General features: G+C 43.9%; 1 protein-coding gene across 2 annotated transcripts in view; it reads left to right on the forward strand.

The window, feature by feature from the left end:
* Positions 1 to 2,000: 2,000 nt before the first annotated feature.
* MYRIP (myosin VIIA and Rab interacting protein) overlaps positions 2,001 to 24,048 on the forward strand; it is a 360,073-nt gene continuing 338,025 nt past the window's right edge. The window contains exon 1 of one of the 2 annotated variants that reach the window (XM_056129423.1): positions 2,001 to 2,255. The gene's annotated coding sequence lies outside the window, so the exon portion shown is untranslated. The remainder of the gene's footprint in view (positions 2,256 to 24,048) is intronic. The other variant, XM_056129424.1, reaches the window with a different exon arrangement.

Consider the following 24,048-nt stretch of genomic DNA (forward strand, 5'->3'; position numbering starts at 1 on the left):
GATGAGAACAGGAGGAGGAGGGGGAGAGAAGGAATCTGTGTGTGTTACTTTTACTTTTGACATCAATGGAACCCCTAAGTCCACATGAATCTGGAGTCAGACCTACCATTTTGTTTAACAAAAAGGAAAAAAGGTAAAAATATTAAATTTAATATTTTATGCATACAAGGGTTTCCTCCAGGAGGGTATACAAAACATATATAGTCACCTCTAGAGAGGAATTAAGAGCTAAGAAAGTAGGTGGACAAAAGGGAATGCCCTCCACAGGATGGGGGCTGGGAGGGATACTGGGATCCGTGGTGGTGGGAAATGGGCACTGGTGAAAGGATGGGTATTTGATCACTATATAATTGAAACCCAAGCACAAAAATCTGCAAGTCTACAACTCTACCTCATGATGTCTCACTAATAAAAATTAAAAAAAAAAAAAAGAAAGTAGGTGGAGGGAGTCCTGTTCACTGCATTGTGATTTTTGTAAATATACTTAGTAAATGTTTTTTGGATTTTGTACTTCGTACATGCTAAGGGAGCACAGATAACCAAAACTAAAGTTAAATGCAAATAATACAGAAACAAAATACAAACTTTCTTTACTTTCACCAACGAGCAGATGATTATATCTTATTTATTTATTTATTTATTTTTGCTTTTTGGGTCACACCCAGCGATGCACAGGGGTTAGTCCTAGCTCTTTACTCAGGAGTTACTCCTGGCGGTGCTCAGGGGAGCATATGGGATGCTGGGAATCGAACCCTGGCCGGTCGCGTGCAAAGGAAACGCCCTACCTGCTGTGCTATCGCTCCAGCCCCATTATATCATTTTAAGAGAGAAAACCAGAATCTTGGAAGAAACCCGCTCCTTTACTTTTCCAAGTTATGCTCTTAAAAGTTTTTCAGCCTTGTTGCTGCAGATGATCAGCAAACGCTCAGCAGCCTCCATTTCCTGTACAAATATACACGGAGAGAACCTCGCGCCCCGGTCCATAGAGGGTTCCTCGGATTTTAGGCGTGGAGTTCCAAAATCTACTCTGTTAGGGTGCCCTTCACCCTGCCGCTGAACCTGACAACGTGTCCCCCGGTCCGGGGAACCGTGGCAGGCGTCTCCGGAGATTGCGGGCCCCAAGGACTGCGGACGCGCCCGCAAGCCCAGGCCGGAGCGGAACCCTTGAACTCCCCGCCCTTCCTCAGCACCTTGGGGCTCCCGGCACTAGCCCCGCTGAGTCCCTCGGCTTGCAGCAATCTTGGGGCTTGCTCCGACCGCGCGCGGCTCACTCACCGGGCGGTGCGGCACCGATGGGGGACTTTGGGAGACTTGGGCGCGAACCCAGTCCAAGTGTGTAGGATGAGCGCGCGCCACACCAGCACAGCGCTCTTCGTGCGAGAACTAAAGGGATCGGAATCTGGCTTTGGGTCACCGGGAGTGGGGGTTGTGCAGGGGAGGACGACCTGCGAGTGCAGAAGCGCCACGCAGGCTTTGGCGAGGTGCCTGAGCGAGCGCGCCCACACTGCGCGGAGCGAGGCGGAGTGGGTGGAGGCGCCGGGCCCTTGGATTCAGGGGACCCTCCGCTCCCGGGTTAGGGAAGAGAACAGGCTCCCCGGGGCTCGGAGCCGGGGGACGGGGAGCGCCTTCCTTGAAAGCTGGAAAAGGCCCCAAGTCGCGCCACCGGGGGCTCCGGGGGCCACGGCCCCAGCACTGCACTGCGCCGCCCGGGAGCGCCCGGGGAGGGGCGCGGGTCCCCGCCCCGGGCGCGCGCAGCCACGGCCCCGCCTCTTCCCCGCGCGTGCCACCCGCGCGCCCCGGGAGCTCCCGAACCAGCCGCCCGCAGGTACCCCCCGGCCCGGGCGCAGGCGCGATCGCTCCCGCCCGCCGCCCGGCACGCGCCCCCGCCCCGGGCCCCTGTGATTGGCCGGCGGCCGGGCCAGCAGGTGGAGGCGGCGGCGGCGGCCGGGCGGGCCCTGGTGCCGGCCGCGCGGGCGCCTCCCTCCGAGCCGCTGCAGCCGCCGCCGCGCTCCCGCCCTCCTGCCAGCTCCCGGGCTCCTGCTGCGGCTGCGGCGGCGGTGCCGGCCGAGCCCCCGCGGCGCTGCGGCTCCGGTCCGGCGTGGCCCGCGCCCCGCAGCTTTGCGGCTCGCCGCTTCCTCTTCCCCGCGCGGGCGCGCTGCGGCAGGTGGCCCCAGGCACCCGGTGGCGCGTTGGCCGGAGCCCCGCGGCCATCGATGACCCCGCTCAGGGAACCTGCTCCAGCCCGGCCACCCCGAGTGAGTGCCGTCCCCTCCCCGCGGGCCGTTTTGCGCCACCCGCCTCCTAAGGTTGCCGCAACTTCGGGACTGGGTGGGTCGCCGCGGTGCCGGGTACCCGGTGCGAGTCCTGAGTCAGGGCACCCCCCGGACTGTCTCGCAGAGGGGGCGTGGGGAGGATCAAGGAGGTGCGGGTGTGACTTGGGGGGGGCGGGCTTTGAACTTGCCAGGGGCTCGTCTCTCGGGAGTCGCAGCCGCCCCCTTGCTCCGGCAGCCGGGCCGAAGCTCGCCCCTGCGTTTCCCTCGGGTTTTCCGCTTCCCACTGGCCACGTAGCGCTTGGACTGCGGTTCACCGCGCACCCACTAGGCATCGGGGCGCACGGCCCGGGCGCCTGGAACCCGCGGGTTCGCGCGCCGCAGCCCCGCGCCGCTTCCTCCGCTCTTTCGGATCCTTCTTTTCTGTAAAATGGGGCTAAGCAGGTACTCGTTCAAGGTCACGCCGTTGCACCGAGTAGGAATCCCAGAGAATCGCAACCCGGCGAGGTCGCGGACTATCCGGGGAGTGGCGCGCTCTTGGGGGTGGGGTGGTGAGATGGGCAACTTGAGCTTCATCCTGGTCTTCTTTTATGCCCTCCTTCTCCTGCCCCAACCCCCCCACCTCCACCCCAGTTGGAATAGTGTCGGGAGTGAATCCCAAGGGAAACAAGGTTTAGGGGGGCAAATCGTGGGAGACTTTCGGGGTGAGCCCAGCGGCGGAAGTCTTGGGAAGAATCGCCTCCGTTCCTGGTCATCTAATGTTTTGGACGTTCCTGCTGGGTCAGGGGATTTGCTAGGTGCCTGCTCATAGATCGACTCTTCTTGGTTTCCTTCTGCTGGGTAAGCCTTACCTAACCCCAAGGGAAAGAATCCTGGAGACTCAAACTGCGCACACCTAACTGTGCTCTGGGGCTGCTTTCCTTTTGAGCGCTCATCCAGGAGACCGGAAAAAATGCTCTGAGCCTGGTTTCATGCCTGCCGGCCCGCCTCCCTCGCCCTCCATCTGGGCTTGTTCCTCTTTCCCAGGGGGAGGGTGGAGTCCAGTCCCAGAGTGAGTAAATCCGGAGTCCTTTAACTCAGATCATTGTTACCGTCCCTGTAGTTCTGAACTTTGGGCTTGACATTATCTCCCTGTTCCTCCAAGTCAACCTCCCCTTCCTAAAACAGGGACCATCTGAGATGTTCTCCTTACGCTAAGATCTGAGACATCCCTTACGCTAGTTTTGTGATGTCTGGCAAGCATCTTTGCGTCTCAACGTATTTTTTTTTTCCCAGTAGAATGCAATAATCCCTCCTTTAGTCTTTTCAAGGCAGTTGGGTTAAGAGAACATGTTGGATGGGGAAGTATAAGGAAGATGACCCAGGAGGGTCTGAACCAGTGGCTGGAAAAGGAGGTGATTTCAGGAATTGTTACAGTAGTGCTTGAAATGCTCTTCTCTAATCTTAAAAAAAATCCATCTTGTAGATGAATTTAATTTGCTAAGCCTTTGAACATACTCCTTCGCATCTTCCTGCAGCCTGGTTGTGAGTACCTGCGACCCTCCTAGTTACCTCCCTCTCCCCAACTAATCCCTAACCCTGATGTATCCATACTGGCTGGAGGCTGGTCGTCTTTATGGGACTCTATGCACCTCCCTGTGGTCCAGGGGGTTGTGTCTGGAGGTGGGGGCCAGCGGTGCACTTATTTTATTTATTTATATATTTATTTTTTTTGTCTATAGTCAAATGAAAGACAGATGACTAGGTCAGAGCTGGGTGGATCTGTTTTAAAATTATACTGGAGTATAACAATCACAGAAAAATGCACAGGTCTTAAATGTACATTCAGTGGTTTTTTTTTTTTCACAAAGCAAGCATGTCTAACCAGTGCCCAACTTCATATTCCCTATCTCCCCCATTACCCTCATGAGCAGAATTCCCCAAGGTAACATCATCCTGCTTAGCTCTGTCATGCAAATTTTGTTTTTATTCTAATATATCATTTTAGCTTCAAAGCTGAAATGAAACTGCTTGATGATTTTCTACTTTTTTTTAAATGAATACAAACTAGAGGTATTTGGTTTTAGACCTAATTTATAGTTTTACTCATCCTTAAGCCAGTATACAAAGTTATAAGAAAGCATTTGGTCTCAACCAGAATGAACTGGTTGTCTGAATCACATCCCAATGATTGATTCTTGGGTCTTCCTGTGACACGTCAGAACCCCAGGTACAAAATAGCACTGACTTTGAGCAACAGAGGCTGCTTGAGTTTGAGAGTGATCAGAATCACACAAATAAAGTAGCATGTCCTAGTAAAATATGAATGCATAAAATGAAAATGAAAATATTTTTAATTCCTCATTGTTGAAAACTGCTAGCATCACAGAATTTTAAAACTGAGCGATCAACGAGTTGGTTATTCTGTGGCCACATGGTGGCGCCACATTGGCTGGAGAGCTGAAATGCCCACTGTCCTTTCCCAAACCTTCAGGAAGGAAGCCTAGGAATAAAATCCAGCTATTCCTTGTCTCCAAAAGACATGTCCGTATCTAGCAGCTGTTGCAGAGTCTGAGTGACAGGCCACCTCTGCTCTGTAAAGACCAAGGGGTAGAATTCTATTTTTGCTTTGTAAGGCGCCTCGTGTCCCTACAAAGGGGCCCTATGGACCTGAGAGACAATTGCCTTTCAGAGCAATAGAAATGTTCCGTGTCCCTGGAATTTTTGTGATATGAGGCCTTTGTTCTCATCTCACCCCCAGAATATACCCAGTGGTGTGGGAGAAGGAATGGTATTCACTGGAATCAGAGAGAAAGGTGTCTCTTTTCGCAGTGCATTGCCAATGGGGAACTTGAAGGAATAAAATAGGCCTGAGTAAAACAAAATGGCTGCACACTGCAGCTTGGGGGGACAGGGGACCATGGAAACCCACCATGGATGTGAATGTTGTATCCTGTTGTTGAGAGGGCTAAGTGGGTCCATGCAGTGCCCTGCTCCCACTCGTTACCAACTTTTTCTTTTATAGTCAATGTTACAGGGATGCTAGTTACATCATATTCATGTGATGGCTACTGTGCCTGTCTTTGCCAAGTGTGTTGAGTATTTGCATTGTCCTGGACAATATTTAGATATCTGTATCTATGTAGATATATATTTATGTATAATGGGTACATATGTTATTTGCTTGAGCAGGCCCAGTAACGTCTCCATTGGAGTCTTTGTTCTTACTGTGTTTGGCATATCGAATACATCACAGGTAGCTTGCCAGGCTCTGCCGTGCGGGCGAGATACTCTTGGTAGCTTGCCGGGCTGAGATATAAATTAATTTTCAGAATAGGTAAAGGTTCTGGACCTTGATTCTTAAGGCCTCTTTCTATAACATACTTGGTGAGGAAGAGAGAGGGTTGAGACCAAGTTCCTCAGCCTCCTTCGCTGAGCCATACCTTTCTGCAGAAGGAGAGGGCTCTTCCATCCTCTGGCCTCCCTGTCACCTGCTTTAGTACTTTCCCTGTAGTAGCTACATATCTAAGTATGAGATTGCCAGAAATAGAAATTTCATTCCTGAGCAAGAGGAAAATCCCTACAGGGAAAGAAGGATTTGGGATGGAGTCTATGCAACCTATAATAGGGGTTCTGAGGCTGTACCTAGGAGAATTTAGTCTTTTGTGCTTAAAGTGGTCTGGAAAAGGAAGCCTCCCATTTTCTTTTGTGATTTTTATGTTATCCACCAGTGTTTGTTTTGCCAGAGATAAGTTGATAATAGTGGACCAGCTGATTCTCTTTTTTTTGTTGTTATTGTTCTGTTTAATATTCTAGAATTTATAGGGCATGTTTTTACCTTTTGCTATTACTATAAGAAGGATTGCAGGGAATATCCTTGCTAAGCTATTTAAAAGTATTGGAGAGTGTGCCTAGAGTGTAGATCCCCGGAAGTTGAATAACTGGGTCTTAGGGTAAATGTGACCTCTACACCAGACCTCCCAGTGATGGCAGTTCTCTTAGGTTTGGCACATCTGTTCACTGGAGAGATGTTGCCAGTTGACACTCCCCCAAGTGCTGCGTGGGAATACTGTGTCTCCACATCTTCCACTTGAGCAGGTTTGGATCAGATGTTTTATCTGGGAAGCTTAGGGTGTATTTCACTGCTCTTTTACTTTGAATTTCCCCTGGAGATTTAAAGGAATACTTTGGGTTTCTGTTTTTCTTTTCTGTAAACTGTAATTTTTACTGGATAAAACTTATTATTTTTTTTTTTGCTTTTTGCGGTCACACCTGGTGATGCACAGTGGTCACTCCTGGCTCTGCACTCAGGAATCACCCCTGGCGGTGCTCAGGGGACCATGTAGGATGCTGGGAATCGAGCCTGGGTCGGCCGTGTGCAAGCCAACTGCCCTACCCGCTGTGCTATCGCTCCAGTCCCTACTGGATAAACCTTTTATAGGCCAGAGAGATAGTACAGTGGGTAGGGTGTTTGCCTTGCCCTACCTGGGTTTGAGCCCTGGCACCACATATGGTCCATTGTCAACACAAGGCGTGATTCCTGAACACAGAGCCAGGAATAACCCCTGAGCATAGGTGGGTATTGCACCCTCCCCCAAAAGAACAAATAAAAACCCAAAGCAAGACATTTTAAAAATGCTCCTAAATAGATTATGTTATGTTATATATAAATATATATGTTATATATAGATATGTATATATATGCATACATCTAAATCTATGTACATATATCTATGTGTGAGGCAGGGAACTGTCTTCTATATTGAAGATCACTTACCTCATTGCCATGGAAAGGATAGTTAGCTATTTTTTTATTGCCATTTTAGTTTTATGCCAATATCAATACATTCTTGAAGAGAGGGGCTTAATTCTGCTTAAAACTCTTGTCTGTTCTTTATATCTGTGATTCCTAAGCTAATACTGTTTAATCATTTAGGTTTCATATCAACCTTCTCTTCCTTGACATTCTCTCCAAAATTGTCTTGAATATTTTTGACCTTTTACAATTTGACATGAATTATTGCCCTTATCCTAAATATTTCTTCCCATAGATGAAAACAACTTTTCTAAAATCTGGTAAAATATTAAATAAACTGTATTAGTTCCTTTGTGTGGGTTTGGGCAGTGCATAGGGCTTATTCCTGGCCCTGTGCTGAGGGGTCACTCTTGGTGGTGGTCACACTTGTGGAGGATGATATGTGGTATCAGGGATAGAACAGGGATAGAACCCTTGTGTTATCTTTTTGACCTGCATCATTATAATATAATATTAATTATTAAATATAATCAATCAATTATTTATTAATTAAACAATAATTAAAATATTAAATATAATATTAAAATAATATATTATTTTTCTCTTTCTTTAAATATAGTGCTAGTCAAATATTTTTATTTTCCACTATTTACTGTGAAATAGTCGTTCCCACTTAAGCACTTCTCTGGTACAAGATATCTTTGAATAATAAGAAATTTTAAATTTTCATTTTAATAATACAAGTAGCAAGGCCAGAAAGAGTAGAGAGATTAAGGCACTTGTCTTGGCTTAATTTGAGTGCTAGGGAGCACTACATTTGATCCCTGATCCACTAGGGGTGATCCGATCCCTTAGCACAGACCCAGGAGTAAGCCTGTAGCACCACTGGCTGTTGCTCGAATCTCCCCCCACCCCAGTATAAACTTCAGGACTGGCGAGACAGTACAGGGATCAGGGTACATCCTTCTATGCACCCCACAGAGGTTTTATTCCAGCAGTACATGGTCAGGAGAGTGCCTGGAGGTCCAGAGCACTACTGGGGGTGGGCAGGAATAAATGCAAAAAAAAATCATTAATGCAATATTGGACATTTAACATTTAATGAAAATTTTAGTGTCAATAACTATTTTGTATCATTCTTTTCATATTTACATCCTCATAACAATCCATTTCATCTCTGTGCCATAATTTATTTAACAGAAAAATTTCCCCCCAAACATTATCATACTTTTTTGTACACACATTTATTTTCTTAGGATGAAGTGGTTTGTCCAGATTTGGTTGCTTTTCTTTTTGTCTTTCTTTTTGTCTCCAGGAAAGTTTGTATATCAGTTTTGCTCTTGGTAGGATCTGAGCGTGCCAGGGCTGTGTGCCTGGAGAGAGAAAAATGTTGTTTATCAGTGATGCCAGTTTCAGAGGCAAAGGAAAAAACCCAGAATCTTGTTTTTGACTTTGCATTGCTTTTCTAGTGACGCACGATACCTTTTCATGTTTATTGGTTCTTGATAGCAGACAGTTCTATTGAGTTTTATCATTTGCTTTCTGTAAAAGAAACTTGACTTTATCACTTGGTGTTTATTCTGAGAGAACAGTGAGATTTTTTGGTACATATAACATGTTCATACTTTGAACTGTTAAGTATCGTAGTATGTTTTGCAAATAAATTCTGTTATGATGAACTTAGATTATTTCAGTTTTTTTTTGTTTTACTGTCATACAGATAAATGCAGGAAACTTCTTGGAAATGTATTTATGTATATGCAAAAGAAGAACTCAGGAGGATGCCAGCCCAGAAGGGGAGTGGCAGGGACATAGTTTATGTAAACTTGCAATTTGATCTCCTGGTGGCAAATTGCTCCTCAAATTGACTGTCCTCATTTAAACTTCCATGGCAGTGTAGATGAGTAGCAACTGCAGCTTGAAGGAGACCTTAATTGGAGAAGGAGGAACAGTGCTGTAAAGAGGAGAGTATGTCTGCAAGGTATTTGCAAGTATGGAGCTAATTTCAAAAGCTTATTCCAAGAGCCCGGGAGTTTCTTTTCCTTTCAAATCTTGTACCACGCATCTGGTTATCTATAGGTGCAAATCATGACTGTCTGACAAATAGTTGCTTAGCTAAGGAGAGTCGCTGAGGGTTTAATTCAAAGGTCATCTCTTCAGTGGTGCTTTGATTCAGGGTGACCTGCAAGAAGAGGTGAGGGCATGTCAGAGGGAACCCAGAAAAGAGCCTCCAGCCCCTGCGGCTCTTCATCATTGCTCAGTTGCTCGCTTCATCCCTTCCTCTTCTCTTCCCCGACTCCCTTCTTCTTAACCTTCACCTCCTTTCCTTCTGCCAGCTTGCATCTTATAATTCCAAAATTTGTATATTTATTTTATTCAATTAACATTGCTTCAGGAGACTAGAGAATGGTCGTATGCATTAGCACAGAGATTTTTTCACGTTATTTGCCTCACACCCCCGTTTCAGGAAAAAAAAATAACCCTGGAAATCTACCTTTTAAAAGTGAATGGACAGAAATCCCCTCCTTCCTAACTGAGGTTCATTTCATGAGGAGGGTGATATTGCCCACTTTAGGGGTACAGTGTTCTGCTACACCATGCCCAGCACCAAAGTGCCAACATTTCTCTGACCACTCGACTATTCTTTTTAAAGATGAGAAGAACTCTGTTAGGGATATGTCAGTTCTCTGCCATCAACACCCCATGCCAGTGAGTTGGTGTGATTAATTGCTTGTGATTAGAAGACCAGAACAACACAAAGCCACCAAAATATTTGGGGGTAAAGACTGATAGGTGGACTTGGTTGGTGACCAGGCTGAAGTCCTTTACCAAAAGAAAACCTCACTTGCTTTCCACATCCTCCGAGACACAGTTCTACAGGTAGGCAGGGTGGGTGAAAATTGCTTCATGCAACTGTGCCTACGTGTGGAGTCACCCTTCGAGGTTCAGCATGTGTTACTTCCCCCATCACCTTCCCAGGGTTGTTATGAATTAATATTATGGCGTGCATACTCAGGTAGGTACCAGCTGGGGAAGGAAAACCATTCTGTGGATGCAATTTACAATGTCAGGGGAGAATGCCACAGCTAAAAGCTATGCATTGAGCTGGCTTATAATTTAATCTCACTGAGCAGACACTTGGCCAAAGGGACCAAGGTATGTGGGGGATTGGCAGGGGTGGGTGAGGGCGGGGATTGTTTGGGAGTCAGGGGCCATGGCCCCAGGATCTAATGTGACTATCTGATGAATTGTGGTGGTTTGCTACTGATATTCTTCATGATCCCCATACCCTCTGGATCTGAGATGGAACTCCTTGGAGTCAGGTTCCTTTACTGCATGGCATGGGCTTTTATGAAACCATGGGAGCAAAGTGAAATCACCTATGCCTCTTTTTGTGTTTTTGTTTCGTTTTGTTTGGGGGCTCCACCTGGCAGTGTTCAGGGCTTACTCCTGACTCTGTGCTCTGGGATGACACCTGGGGGACCATATGGGATGCCAGGGATCAAGCCCAGTTCAGCAGTATGCAAGGCTGCAAGGCAAGCGCCCTGCCCACTGCACCGTTTCACCCGCCCTGTGTTGTGGTGTTTTTGAAATAGCCCTATCTGGATAGCCAGCATTCTCCCACCCCTAGCCTCTTCCTAATCTGCTCTTGAGAACCCGGTCTTAAGCATAAATTTGCTGTCTTTGCATAGCTCCAGCCTCCGAAAAATATATCATAGTGCTCTTGTGTGTGTGTGTTATATATGTGGTCTTGTTTCCCTTTAAAATATGATTTATTGATCATTAGGGATTTTGAGTTCCTAAAATGACATGCAACCAGAGTATGCAAGATTAATTGCTTGCTTTTATGGGTAATTAGAAGAAAACTCTTAAAGTGCTGTTTTCATTGATTCCATGCTGAAAGTCTTTCAGAGACCTGCTGGGTCCTCAGTGGGGTAGGTGTCAAATGCCTCTCCCAGGACTGCCTCCTCTTGCTGTATGCTGCCTGGGCACCTCCCTGGTCCCTTAGCCCCACTGTGCTCCCAGTTCTGAGTCCTCCAGCCCCTTCTGCAGAGCCCTGCTATGTTGCCCACTGCCAACAGCCCTTCTTTCTGTCTCTTTTCTCCTCTCCTGAGACTGCTATTGATGGCTCACCCAAAATCAGCAAGGAGAATGAGAATAAAGACAGTCACTGATTCTTATTTTATCTTTTTCAAAATCTGGGAGATGGTTAAAATTGCTTCCCGGCAGAGGTAGAAGGGCTAGCAGAAGCATGACCAAGTGGGGGTGCGTGGGAGGTGTGGAGATGTGCTAACTTTGCTCTAGACCACTTCCTCTTCCCAGACAGTGGGGTGTCCCCCAATTAAACCCCCATTCCTTCTAGTGGGATAAAGAGAAGGCAAACACTGCTTATCAGCCCAATCCCAGCGGGGTGCCTGTTCTCTCTCTCTCTTCTCTCTCTCTCTCTCTCTCTCTCTCTCTCTCTCTCTCTCTCTCTCTTCCTTTCCTCCAGTCTCATCAGAGTTCTCCAAGGAACAAAATTTTCCCTTTCTCTTTTCTTTTGTAAAAAAAAAAAAGCAATATATATATATATATATATATATATATATATATATATTGCTTTTTGGGTCACACCCGGCAATGCTCAGGGGTTACTCCTGGCTCTGAACTCAGGAATCACTCCTGGCGGTGCTCAGGGGACCATATGGGATGCGGGAATCGAACCCGGGTTGGCTGCGTGCAAGGCAAACGCCCTACCCACTGTGCTATCACTCCAGCTCCATAAATATATATATTTTTGGTGTTGTTATCCTTATCATTTCCTTCTACTTCCTTTGGCTTTATTTTTTTCTCCAGTTTTAGGTTCTGACAAATTAACCTGATTAGCTCCCCCATTTTATTCAACCTTCATTCTTTCTTTCTTATGTTTATACCTTGCTCTCTTAGCAGTTCATTAGGACTATTGCATGCCCAGTTTTTTTTCTGCTTACAGACTAGTTTATTCATCTTTTCTTTTCTTTTTTTAAAAAAATTTTTATTAGTGAAACACAATGAGGTACAGTTGTAGACTTACAAGTTTTTGTGCTTAGGTTTCAGTTATAAATGATTGAGTACCCATCCCTCCACCAGTGCCCATTCTCCACCACCAATGATCCCAGTATCCTTCCCCCCTGCCCCCCATTTCACCCTGCCTCTGTGGCAGGGCATTCCCTTTTCTCTCTCTCTCTCTCTCTCTCTCTCTCTCTCTCTCTCTCTCTCTCTCTCTCTCTCTCTCTCTCTCTCCTTTTTGGGTGCTGTGGTTTGCAAAAGAGGCATTGAGTGGCAATTATGTTCGGTCTATAGTGTACTTTCAGCGTGTGCATCTTCCATCCTGGGTGGATCCTCCCAATACCCTTTATTTGGTGCTCCCTTCTCTATCTGGGCTGCCTTTTCCCTTAGCATGTGCGAGCATGCCCAGTTTTGATCTGCATTGCCTTTGTTATAGTCACTTGTATTTTTATGTGTATTCATCACTATTTCTTCTTTGACTTATGATTTGTGTATACATTTTTACTTTTATTTATCAAATTTACCAGCAATTCTTAACCCTTTCTCCCCCCTCTATTTTTAATGCACAGAAATTAAAGAATGTAGACTATACCCATATTCTTGCTTTTTTTTTTTCCTTTTGCTCTTTTGGTCACACCTGGCAATGCACTCAGGAATTACCCTTGACAGTGCTTAGGGGACCATTTGGGATGCTGGAAATCAAACCCGGGTAGGCCGCATGCAAGGCTAATACCCTACCCACTGTGCTATCTCTCCAGCCCCTATACCCATATTCTTTGTGAAGTTTTGGCTCTTCTAAGAGACCACATGTGAAAATCGCATAAATGGGGAACCACCAGGAGACTCAAGGTGGAACGGGGCGGGTAATTGGTAGACGATGGGGGAAGGAAACAAGGTTAGTAAGAGACCACAGTCAGAAAAGGTTGAGGAACACTGGTCTCCATGATTTCTATTCCTTAACATTTGTTGACACTGGTTTTATGCTGTAGTATATAGTTTTCACAAGTGTTCCATGATTTTTTTGAAAGGAAATTTCTTGGTTTCAGTGATATATCTATCTTCATTAGTTTATGCTAGTTAATTATGTTCCTCCAGTCTCTTATCTTCCTGATTAATTTCTATAGCTCAATTAATCGATTATTGAGAGAGCAATAACATAGAGATGTGCTTCTTTCCCATTCCTGATTTTATGTCTTGAAGCAGTATGTTATAAGGGCATTCGAGTTATTTTTCTTTTCCTAGTCAATTGAACAAATAACTTTATGAAATGGCCCTTGTAATCTCTACTGATGCTCTGGGCTTTTAGTAGAGCTCTGACAATTTTCTTTTGCTAGTGTTTGCCTGTCTTACCATTTTTTAAATCTGTTCACTGTCTATGGTTCTTTATGTTTTTATTTCCTTTGAAAAATTCTTCCAAATAACAAACAGGTGTATCATATTTTAATCTGTAAGTTTTAGCCTTTTAATATAAATGATACTATGTTTTTTTTAGCCTTACTCTATAGGTTATGTTAGGATTGCAAAAAGCTATGTTCATTTACAGTGCTGCTATTATTCTATTTGGATTATTTTACCATTTGTTTCCTCTTTATCTCACCATTTATATACTTGGCTTCTCTGCATAATTGCTTTTGTATTAATTTAGATCCTTCAACTATTTTACATTTTCTTCTATACTATTCAAAAGCATTCCACTCCATTTCTATTTTTCAGTGTTTGTCATATGATAAATTCAGCATACATATTTGTCTACACAGGTCCAAACCAAATCAGGTATTTCTGTCCTCCATAACAGTTCAAGGACTTTACACTTAACTCTGAGTATCCCCTACCCAAATTATATATTTATGGTATCTGGTATTTTAGTCATATTGTTAAGGCCCCATTATTTATTATTAATTTTTGTTCACATTTTGCACAATATGTTGACAGTATCATTCTGTTATCATCCAACTTCCATTATTGCATATTACAGATTCAAATAATAAACTGACTTTTCTTTGTTTCATGTGGTTTTGTTTTTGCTTCACCTGGTAGTGCTCAGTTGTGAAATACTGCTATAAGAAAAAAGAGTTGTCGAGGCTTGTGTCATTGTTTATCTCCTTACCATTCTCGATTCAACCTGCTCTGAGGATTACCAGTCCTGCTACATCAGCTTTGCAAGAACCTGTCAAGATTACTAGTGACTCCATCCTACTCTACTCAGAGTTCCTCTTAGCCCATTCTACTCCAGTGGTGACATTTTAGCATTGTTGGAACCAGCCACCAATACCCTTACTCCTTGTTTCACTTTCTTCTCTAGTCAGGAAGGTACATTCTGGGTTTTCCTCCCAACCCCTTGGTGATTCCTTCTCTCTCTCTCGTTGGTTCATCTTTGCTTCTTTTAATGTTAGAGTGCGCAGGGCCAAGCCACCGAACCTCTGCTTTTAAAATTTCTGTTCTTCCCTTGAGGCCTCTTTTTCTTTCATAATTTTTAAATATCATCTTGGCCACTAATTGCCAAATATACATCTCTAGGCTGTACCTGTTTCCCAAACTTCTTGAACAACCTGCCTTAAGCATCTCCAAACCAGCTTTTAAAAAGTTGATTCTTCGATCTTTTCCCCAAACATACCTGCATTTGCCCCCACCACCCCGAAGATTGGTCATTAGGTTCCAAGCAGTCTCTTCAATATAAAATTATTCGTTCCTTGTTTTTTCTTTTTTTGTACTAAAATTTAAAATATAGTATACTAATATTTAAAATGCGATGTACATTAATCATCAGGGAGATGCAGATGAAAACAACAATGAGATATCATTTCATACCACAGAGACTGGCCCACATCCAAAAGAACAAAAGCAACCAGTGTTGGTGTGGATATGGCGAGAAAGGGACCCTCCTTCACTGCTGGTGGGAATGCCGACTGGTTCAGCCCTTTTGGAAAACAGTATGGACGCTTCTCAAAAATTAGAAATTGAGCTCCCATTTGACCCAGCAATACCACTCCTGGGACTATATCCCAGAGAGGCAAAATAGTATAGTCGAAGTGACGTCTGCACTTGTTTGTTCATTGCAGCACTGTTTACAATAGCTAGAATCTGGAAAAAACCTGAGTGTCCAATAACAGATGACTGGTTATAGAAACTTTGGTACATCTACACAATGGAGTACTATGTAGCTGTTATAAAAGATGAAGTCATGAAATTTACATACAAGTGGTACTACATGGAAAGTATCATGCTAAGTGAAATGAGTCAGAAAGAGAGGGACAGACATAGAAAGATTGCGTTTATGCGTTCATCTGGGGAACATAAAGTAACAAAATAGGAGACTAACACCCAAGAATAGCCGAGATAAGTATCAGGAGGTTTACTCCATGGCTTGGAGGCCAGCCACACAAACTAGGGGAAAAAGCAGCCCAGATAGAGAAGGGAGCACCAAATAAAGGGTGTTGGGAGGATCCTCCCAGGATGGGAGATGCATGCTGAAAGTAGACTATAGACCTAACATGATTGCCACTCAGTGCCTCTTTTGCAAACCACAGCACCCAAAAGGAGAGAGAGAACAAAAGGGAATGCCCTGCCACAGAGGCAGCGTGGGATGGGAGGATGGGGGGTGGGAGGGATACTGGGATCAGTGGTGGTGGAGAATGGGCACTGGTGGAGGGATGGGTACTTGATCATTGTATAACTGAAACCTAAGCACAAAAATTTGTAAGTCTACAACTGTACCCCATGGTGTTTCACTAATAAAAATTAAAAAAAAATTTTGTGTGCTTGGATTTCAGTTATACAATGTTTCAATGTGGCTGGTGGCTAACTTATTGGGCAGTAATGGTTTTGGTCATCTGGTGGGACATTTCTAAGTTTTTGAGTCTCACATGGCTGTGAAGAAAAACATAGCCTAAAACCAAGCATTCAGAAAAAGAGTTGCTTTACATAGCATGTAGCACTCAGTTGACCAGAAGGAATAAAGAATTTTTTCTGGAAGACTCATTTCTGTAAAATTTAGGGCGGAAGAAATGGTATATAGAAAGAAATAAGCTTTATCCCTAAGAGTAGTTCCCACTGCTCCTCCAGCTCTGCCGTCTCACTTAACATTCTTTTCTGTATCGCTGATACATGACTTATTATTATTATTATTATTAATTTTTAATAGTTTGCTCTTCTTTCTAAGAAAGGGAAGATGTTGAATTGAAACCCGGAACATGTTGAGACCTCCTATCCTTTATTTTCAAGTGAATTGCCTCCAGTTTCATGGAAGCACCTTTTAAATAATTATATTTTCACTGGAATTCCAGTGGATGTCTTGCAGTGTTTCCTTTCTTCCTGATGGAATTGCGAGAAACTTATCTGATTGCTTGAGAGAAACACAGAGGATGAGATCTTGTATTATTTTCTCCCTTCCTGTTTGTTATTCTGAAGTAGTCTTAGAAATAAACTTTGTAGGACTTAGAAAGATGTGCACTCAATGCATAATACACAGAACAGATCAATGTGATAAAGTAGAAGAATGTGGATGGAGAATGCCATTAGTCTGTAGCATGGAGAGTTTGGAGCACATAACTTTCATTACTCAGGGACTTGTTAAAAAAACAGGTTTTATCTTTTTTAAGAATGGGCCTAATTCTCTTTGTATTTAGTATGTAAGCAATGTTTTAATTTTAGTGTAAAGTAATACACTCAACAAGCTTGTGCTATCTTCATCATTTTATATTAACTGGATTGGGACCTAAGCTAGATTCAGCCGTGGGCCTGCTGTCATTTGCATTAATTTTGTCCATTCAAGGGACTCGCCCGCGCGGCAGAGCCTGGCAAGCTCCCCGTGACGTATTTGATATGCCAAACACAGTAACAACAAAGTCTCCAATGGAGACGTTACTGGGCCCGCTAGAGCAAATCGATGATCAACGGGAGGGCCTTTACCTTTACCTTATTCAAGGGACTTTATTTTTAGAAAAGACCCTTCAGATTATTGTCTAATGAGTCCTTAATATTGTTAAACTTAGACCTAGATATTTTATTCCTGAGAATCCAGCCTAAGGGAGGAGGGAGCGCAGATTTCTTAGTGTCTGAAACTTTATGTACCAAGAGACTGATTATTGTGCTCTATGATATAGTCCTAAACTACAATCAACCTAGACATACATACCTTACTATGGATAGATTTGTGAGAATATTCATTTGAGGCAAGATATTAGGAGTAAGGCTGAAAAGTGATCACTGTAATGAAAAAATATGCTGTAGATAAAGTGTTTTAAACAAAAAGGTGCGTAATTCTGGTTTTCCAGGACAAAGGTGGAAAAGCATCTACAAAGAGTGGGGGACGTGACCTTTAATGAGCCCAGGTGTTAACAGTGGTTGTGTTCAAGGGTATCTGGTGATTGGTTTCCTTTTGTAACTATTGGTTATCATATCTTTTAAAATTTCTTACATGGGTTTTTTAACAAAAAAATAACTTTAAAGGAAAAATTTGAAAGATCAAGGGGGCAGAGAACCGAGGAGGGGCTCCTTCTGATGAGTTTGTTCCTTTACAACTGCATTTATAGAATTGAGGCTCCTTTAGAAATACGGCAAAGAGACGGTACAGAAAAGGTGTCAAATGAGGGTACACCTTGTAGAGTGTTATCTTGACCCATCTCTGTGGAAATTCAGAGCAGGTCTGCATATTTTGGTGGAAGGTACTCCCAGAGGGACCAAAAACCAATTCAAATACTTGGCCAGCCATTCCAGAAAGTTCAATGCTTGGGCCTGAGGGTTTGGTGCTGCTCAGGCTCTGTAATGCTGGAATCCACCAGGGTCATGCTCTTGGGGGCTTGCTGTGCCAGCCGTTGAACTGGGATCCCACTCATGTGGGGTCCTGTGAATGAAAAACACGCACTCCTCAGTCTGTGTGGCCCCAAGGGCTGTGCACTTTATTGCTGAGTTTTCTTTGGTTTGGCAACACCCCAGGTACCAGTGGGCCCTCAAACTGTGTTTGTTGAATTTAGAGGTAATAGGTAGAGGCAACAGCAGATCCACAAGCCCCAGTTTTGAATGTTTACTTTGTGCTTTTGGATTGCTATCTTTGGATTTTTGAGAAAAGAATGAAGAAAAATTGCTTTGTTTTTGCTTCTGTCCAAATTTGATCTACATATCCATGGGCATTCGCCCTCAATACAGGGCTGTCTTCCCAGCTTCTGTAGCCCCTCTCAAATTACATTTTATTTAAAGTAAAAGGTGCAGCTATTTTGGTTTGCTTGTGTTTAAGAGTTCTGTAATCTTGTCTGTAGAATTCTGCAACACACCTTTAATTATCCTTGAAGTAGCTAACTTTAATTAAACTGTGTGTCACAGAGCCTCCTGCTGATGGAAGATGTATTACTGAAGTACAGCCGGGCTTGTGAAACCCACCGTGGATCAGGCTAATGTTAAAGATCATTAGACAATTTCCCCCCTGCCATGGTGCTGAATTGGAGATTTTTATTTAATTGCCTAAAGCAACTTTATTCACCTCCTTGTTATCTATCCAGCAGACTATTATCTGTATCATAGTAGACTATTATATTATCAAACCTCTTGATATGGTGATTGCTTATATAGCTTTGAGTATAACCACAGTTTGAAAAGACCCAGCTGACTACAATATTTTATTGTAAGCTTTTTCTTTCTATTTGAAATTATTTTCCTTTTGAAAATGCACTCTCCAGCCCTGTTAACTTTCCATACACTCCAGCTTTCACCAAGATGAAGCATAAAACAATTTTTCTTAAAACTGAAGCTTAAAAAAATTTGAAGCTTCAGAATGAAAAATGTAAAATGCCTATTCATTGTGCTCACAGATAGATCATTAAAGAAACCACAAGATCTTATGGAAATTATCTGTTCCAGAGGCATAAGACTGATGGAACAAGTCGTCAATAGGTCATTCCACTGTTTATCAGGTGATGCGATACATTTGTGAGATTAGAGAGTTCCATGGACATAGAATAGACTTTTGCTGTAAAATGAATTCTTTGGTCAGTCACAATATGATGGTGAGGGAGGATGGCAGTAAATTAAGTGTTCTGCAGATCAATAGTGTGATTAATGGGAAATATGTATTTGCTCATGGAATGATCAGAATATATTTCTCATATATATCTTGTCTCCATCTACAGTCTGGCTCTCAATTCCCCAAAATCTTGGTTTTCTAAGTGCAGAAAGTATAAAGCTGGTTTTGTTATGTAAATGAGGTTCCCCCTAGAACTGCTTAAGGATGGTTTTCGGTTGCCAGTGGAGCCAGCCTTACTTCCTAGAGACTGGACTTTCAGCGCCACTCCCATGTGGAGCTGTAATGCAACAGCTGTCCACTTCTACTTGGTGTCGATGAGCATCTCAAAGAATCAGGCGTAAATCGGACATGAGGGATTTTTCTCTGTTAGTTAATCATGAGGAACTTCCCATGAGGAAATACATATGAACTGAGGGAGAGGAGATAAAGCAGCTAGTGCCCTCAGATTCTGAGGCTCCTGCCCAGACACCTGACACCTTCTGGAACTACCTAAACCTGATCTCTTATATACCATTCTCTCCTGACAGTGGCTGGTGACATCCTTAGAAGTTTTTGTGATGTCTCTTCTAAAATTTTTTAGACTTCCTATGTGACATCTCTGTTCAGGACACTTTGTAGGTCACTGGATCAGTTTGTTCATACATAACCCAAGGGAAAGAAGAGCCCACCCCTTCCTTTTCCCTGTCCCCTGTCCCCAACCCTGGCCTGGACCTGCTGTGATCCCAACTCATGACCACCTCATAGTTTACATCGTAAAATGCTGAGCGTATCATGTTCACATGAGCTACTTGGCCTGCCTAGCAAGAATATGTAAATACTCATTTGAAATATGTGTGTGTGTATGTGTGTGTGTGTGTGTGTGTGTGTGTGTGTGTGTATACACTTGAGTTTGCTGGTTTTGTTTTGTTTTTAGAGAAGGTCAGGTGCCAGGGGTGAAACTCAGAACTTCATACCTATGAGGCAAGCACTCTACCACAAGCTACACTACCAATCTAAGCCGCTTAAAATTTTTTTTTGAACCGGAAAGACTATATGATGATAATGATTGTAGTAATAACAGTAAGGCAGTGTCCTTTGACAGTGGCTTGGATTCACCATCAGAGAAACAGCAGATAGAATTCAGCGGTTTGGAATGAAACTGTCACTAGAGAGGTGTCTCAGCTCTGCCTTTTTCCAGTCTGAGCAAGAGACTTTGGGACAGATGGGAGCGTTTGGCTTGGAGTAACAGTGGGGGCTGGAATTTTACTTTGGGGTGGGGATTTGGGCAAACCCAGAGGTGTTTGGAGCTTGCTCCTGACATGGTTTCAGGGAGAACTCCTGGCTTTGATTTGGATCAAAGAGGTTTTCCCTGCATGCAAGGCAAATGCCTTAGCCCCTGTACTGTCTCTCTGATCTCTGTAGTTTGACTTTTTTTAAGGGTAGAAACTATCATAGCTTTTGTTTCATTTACTTATCTATTTATTTTCATTTAGGACCATATCTGGTTGTGCTCAGGGCTTGCCTCTGGCAGGGCTCAGGAGACTATCTGTGGTGCTGGGGATCCAATCTGGGTCGGTTGTAGACAAAGCAAGTGCCATGTCTGCTGTACTGTCTCTCAGGCCTCCCAAAATTTTTAAGTGACACCATTTTAAGTGACACCATCATTGGCGAGTTTACTATACATTTCATTTCCACTCTTTAGTGTTACCTTATTTTTGTGTCTTTATTTGGCATCTTGAAGGTTGTAATTGGGGTCAATTTCTTTTTATATAAAGAGCATGTCTCTGAGTTTCAGAATTATATATAATGTTTTAATCAGTTGGTGGACAATTTGTGTATTCTCATTTAGCACCAAATAGCATATTCTTCATAACAACACTCACAGTAAGACCTGGTAAAATTTGATAAGCATTACTATTTAATTGATTTGTTGATAATTGCTTTTAGGTCTGAAGTGGTGTTTGGGGGCCTGAAATCCTTCCTGGGGAATACTCAGGAGCAGGATTAGAAGTTCAGCACTCATACCTGACATGCAGGGGCCATCAACACTATAGGAGATTGAACTTGGGGCCCCACACAGTAAAGGCACATGGTCCTATCCCTTTGAGTATCTCCCTGGTTTAAGAGATTTTTTTTATAAAAAAAAAAAGAATCTTCTCTAATCAATTATCTGACCAAAAAACACTATCAGTGTATAAGTTACTGAGTGAAAGTAAAGGCCAGGGGGATCCCCAGGGAAAATTGTCATCTTGATTGTCTTGATTGTCTAAATTCAGAGACTCTGCCACAGGCAAACCCACTGACCAGATGTTCTGGAGTAGTAGGTATGTTACAAAGAAACTCTCAAAGGAAAAAACTTACTTCCCGTCTCATAGAATCTGCATGAACAGACTCAAAACTGAATTCAGATTTAAATTGTTGAAGTTCACTGCAAAATGAGACAGTTCAGAATGGCTCCAGACCATGTAGATGAAATCTAAGTTCTGTGCTTGGGAAGGATATACTGCAAAGTGGAAATGTGTGTCTCATTTAGAAAATTTTCCTTCAACATATTGCAAATGCTAACATGGCTTTCAACTCGCATAGAAGCTGAAAGGGTTCTCTGGCTGGGCAGCACTTTCACTTGTTCTTAAAGGCAATTTTATAAAAATTGTTGTTTTTTTTCAATAAAACCATCTCTTTCCTAAAAGTGTTGCTAAAGCTTTCTTGAGCTCCCTCAGGAAGGAGGGAGTCCCCATGAATTTTAACCATTTTCGTTTATTATTAATCACTCTTAAGAAGTTGTTGACAGAAGAAAGTTCAGATTTGTAGGTCCACTGTGCTGGAGGATGCACAGATCTCTCAATCAGACATGCCTGAGAATGATTTTCAGAGAAGGAAATTGATCATTTCTAAGTATTTGCTTTCTTCAGTTCTGTGAATTTCAGGAGGAATTTTGGTTCTGTAGACTACCTTCCAGGGACCCTCTGTCCTGGTAGAGAAAGCAAGAGTTGGGGTACAAGAAGGAAAGGACAAAAGAATCTAAAATGACTGTTTCACCTTTTGTCGCCCTCTTTCTGCAACCACACTGGACACTCTCATCTTGAAGTGGACCCCCCTACTTCAGTTTCACAGAATGCTGGGAGAAGGAATGAAATTTGCACAAGATGTATGCATGCTCCGGTGTTGGATAAAAAGTAATACAACCTCTCTGTACTCAGCATTAATTTTGAGTCTGACAGTTAAGCTACCAAAACAAATCAGACTTCAATAGATAGCTAAAGTGAAAAATTGTGCCAGGGTAACCTGGTGAGATGTTCTCTCTGGTGCCTGAAGCCTGGGTGTGGAAGTGGTGAATGGCTGAGCAGAGGCAAAAAGCACATCATGTTGGTTCCCTTGATAGCTTTGAAGAGGTCTCTTGTCCTTGAGGTTGGAGAGAAGACTTTTATTTTATTTTTTATTTTTTAATTTAAATTTTTTAATTTTTATCAGTGAGACACCATGAGGTACAGTTGTAGACTTACAAATGTTTGTGCTTGGGTTTCAATTATGCAGTGATCAAATACCCATCCCTCCACCAGTGCCCATTTCCCACCACCATGGATCCCAGTATCCCTCCCCCTAATCCTCTCCCCCCATCCCACCCTGCCTTTGTGGCAGGGCATTCCCTTTTGTTCCCTCTCTCCTTTTGGGTGTTGTGGTTTGCAAAAGAGGCATTGCGAGGCAATCATGTTTGGTCTATAGTCTACTTTCAGCATGCTGAGAGAAGACTTTTTAGAACAGAATCTAAAGCATTTTTTTCCTGGGAGATCCTGGTGCTGGTTTTCCCCCATAGCATCTCTGTGCCATTTGACTCAGATGAAAGTTTCTCCTGCAATGTAGGAAGGATGAATGACTCTTCCTCGATTGAGACTGAACTGTGAATCTCAGAAGGTTGAAGTATGGTGGTGGTGATGGTGACCGGGAAGAAGGGGAGGTGGGAAGTGAAGAAAGCCTTTTGTTTTTACCCAAGAAGTATGGGGTGGGGGAAGAGGAGGAGGAAGAGGGTGGAGAGGGGGAGGAAGAAGAGATGAAAGAAGGTCAGGTGTGTCTCGACTCTATTCCTTGGAGTAAGACATCCAATAGTGTGAGTGTGCTTCTGACAGTGGGCCAAAGAGAATATTCCACCTTGAAACATGAGAAGCTTGAAACATGGTGGGGAAAACTAATTTGGCAGAACCTGGAACCTTCTCCAGGAAGCCACCTTTGTAACCACACGAAGGGAGGGAGTGCTGAGTGGCTCCAGGTACTGCTGGAGCTGTTGAGGCCTGGTGGTAAGGTTGCTGAGAAGAAGGGTTGATGCAGAGATCATGACGAAAAGCATTGGTGGAATCAGGGTCTATAGTTGTGCAGCCCCATTCGTGGCCAAGGGCCCAGGAGACGCCTTACTGAATATGATCCAGGCCCCAGAGAATCCCCCTTGGCAGAGCCCTGTTGAGAAGAGTTCCTTTGTGTATTGTCATCTTTCCCTCACTTGAGAGTAATAAAGCCTGCCCTGACTGCCAGGTGCTATGTTAGAAAGAGGGGGACACCAGGAGCAGCTCTGTTATGGAGTTGAACTTTGAACTTGTGTGAACTTGGAGGAAAGAGTTCTTATTAGAGTGAGCAGGAGTGTTAAAGTCTTATTCTTTCCCTTCCTCTCACCCTGGCAATCTTTTGCATGGACCAGCCAAGTGACTTCTGTCCACCTGCCTCTGTCCAGTTCATCTCTCCCCAGTCACTTGCCCTCTCCCACTGCTCCGTGAGTGATACAGGGAAGTCCACAGGTTGAGTCTCTATTGGCTCACCCACACAGGACCCTAGAAGGCTTCCAGGCCCCAGAGGATGTCTAACCTTGTCAATGGGAATTTATAGATTCCATCTGCAACTCTACTGCAGACCTACTGCACGCATTTGCTCATTCCTAGGAATGCCTCTCCCTACTCTTCTGTGAGTCTGGATGCCTGGCTAACTTTTGCCCCTTCTTTAAAGGCTTGACCCAGGTTTTTCTCACTCCTGGAAAC

The sequence above is a fragment of the Sorex fumeus genome, unplaced genomic scaffold (assembly GCF_029834395.1).
Source record: "Sorex fumeus unplaced genomic scaffold, SorFum_2.1 ptg000072l, whole genome shotgun sequence".
Lineage (NCBI taxonomy): Eukaryota > Metazoa > Chordata > Mammalia > Eulipotyphla > Soricidae > Sorex > Sorex fumeus.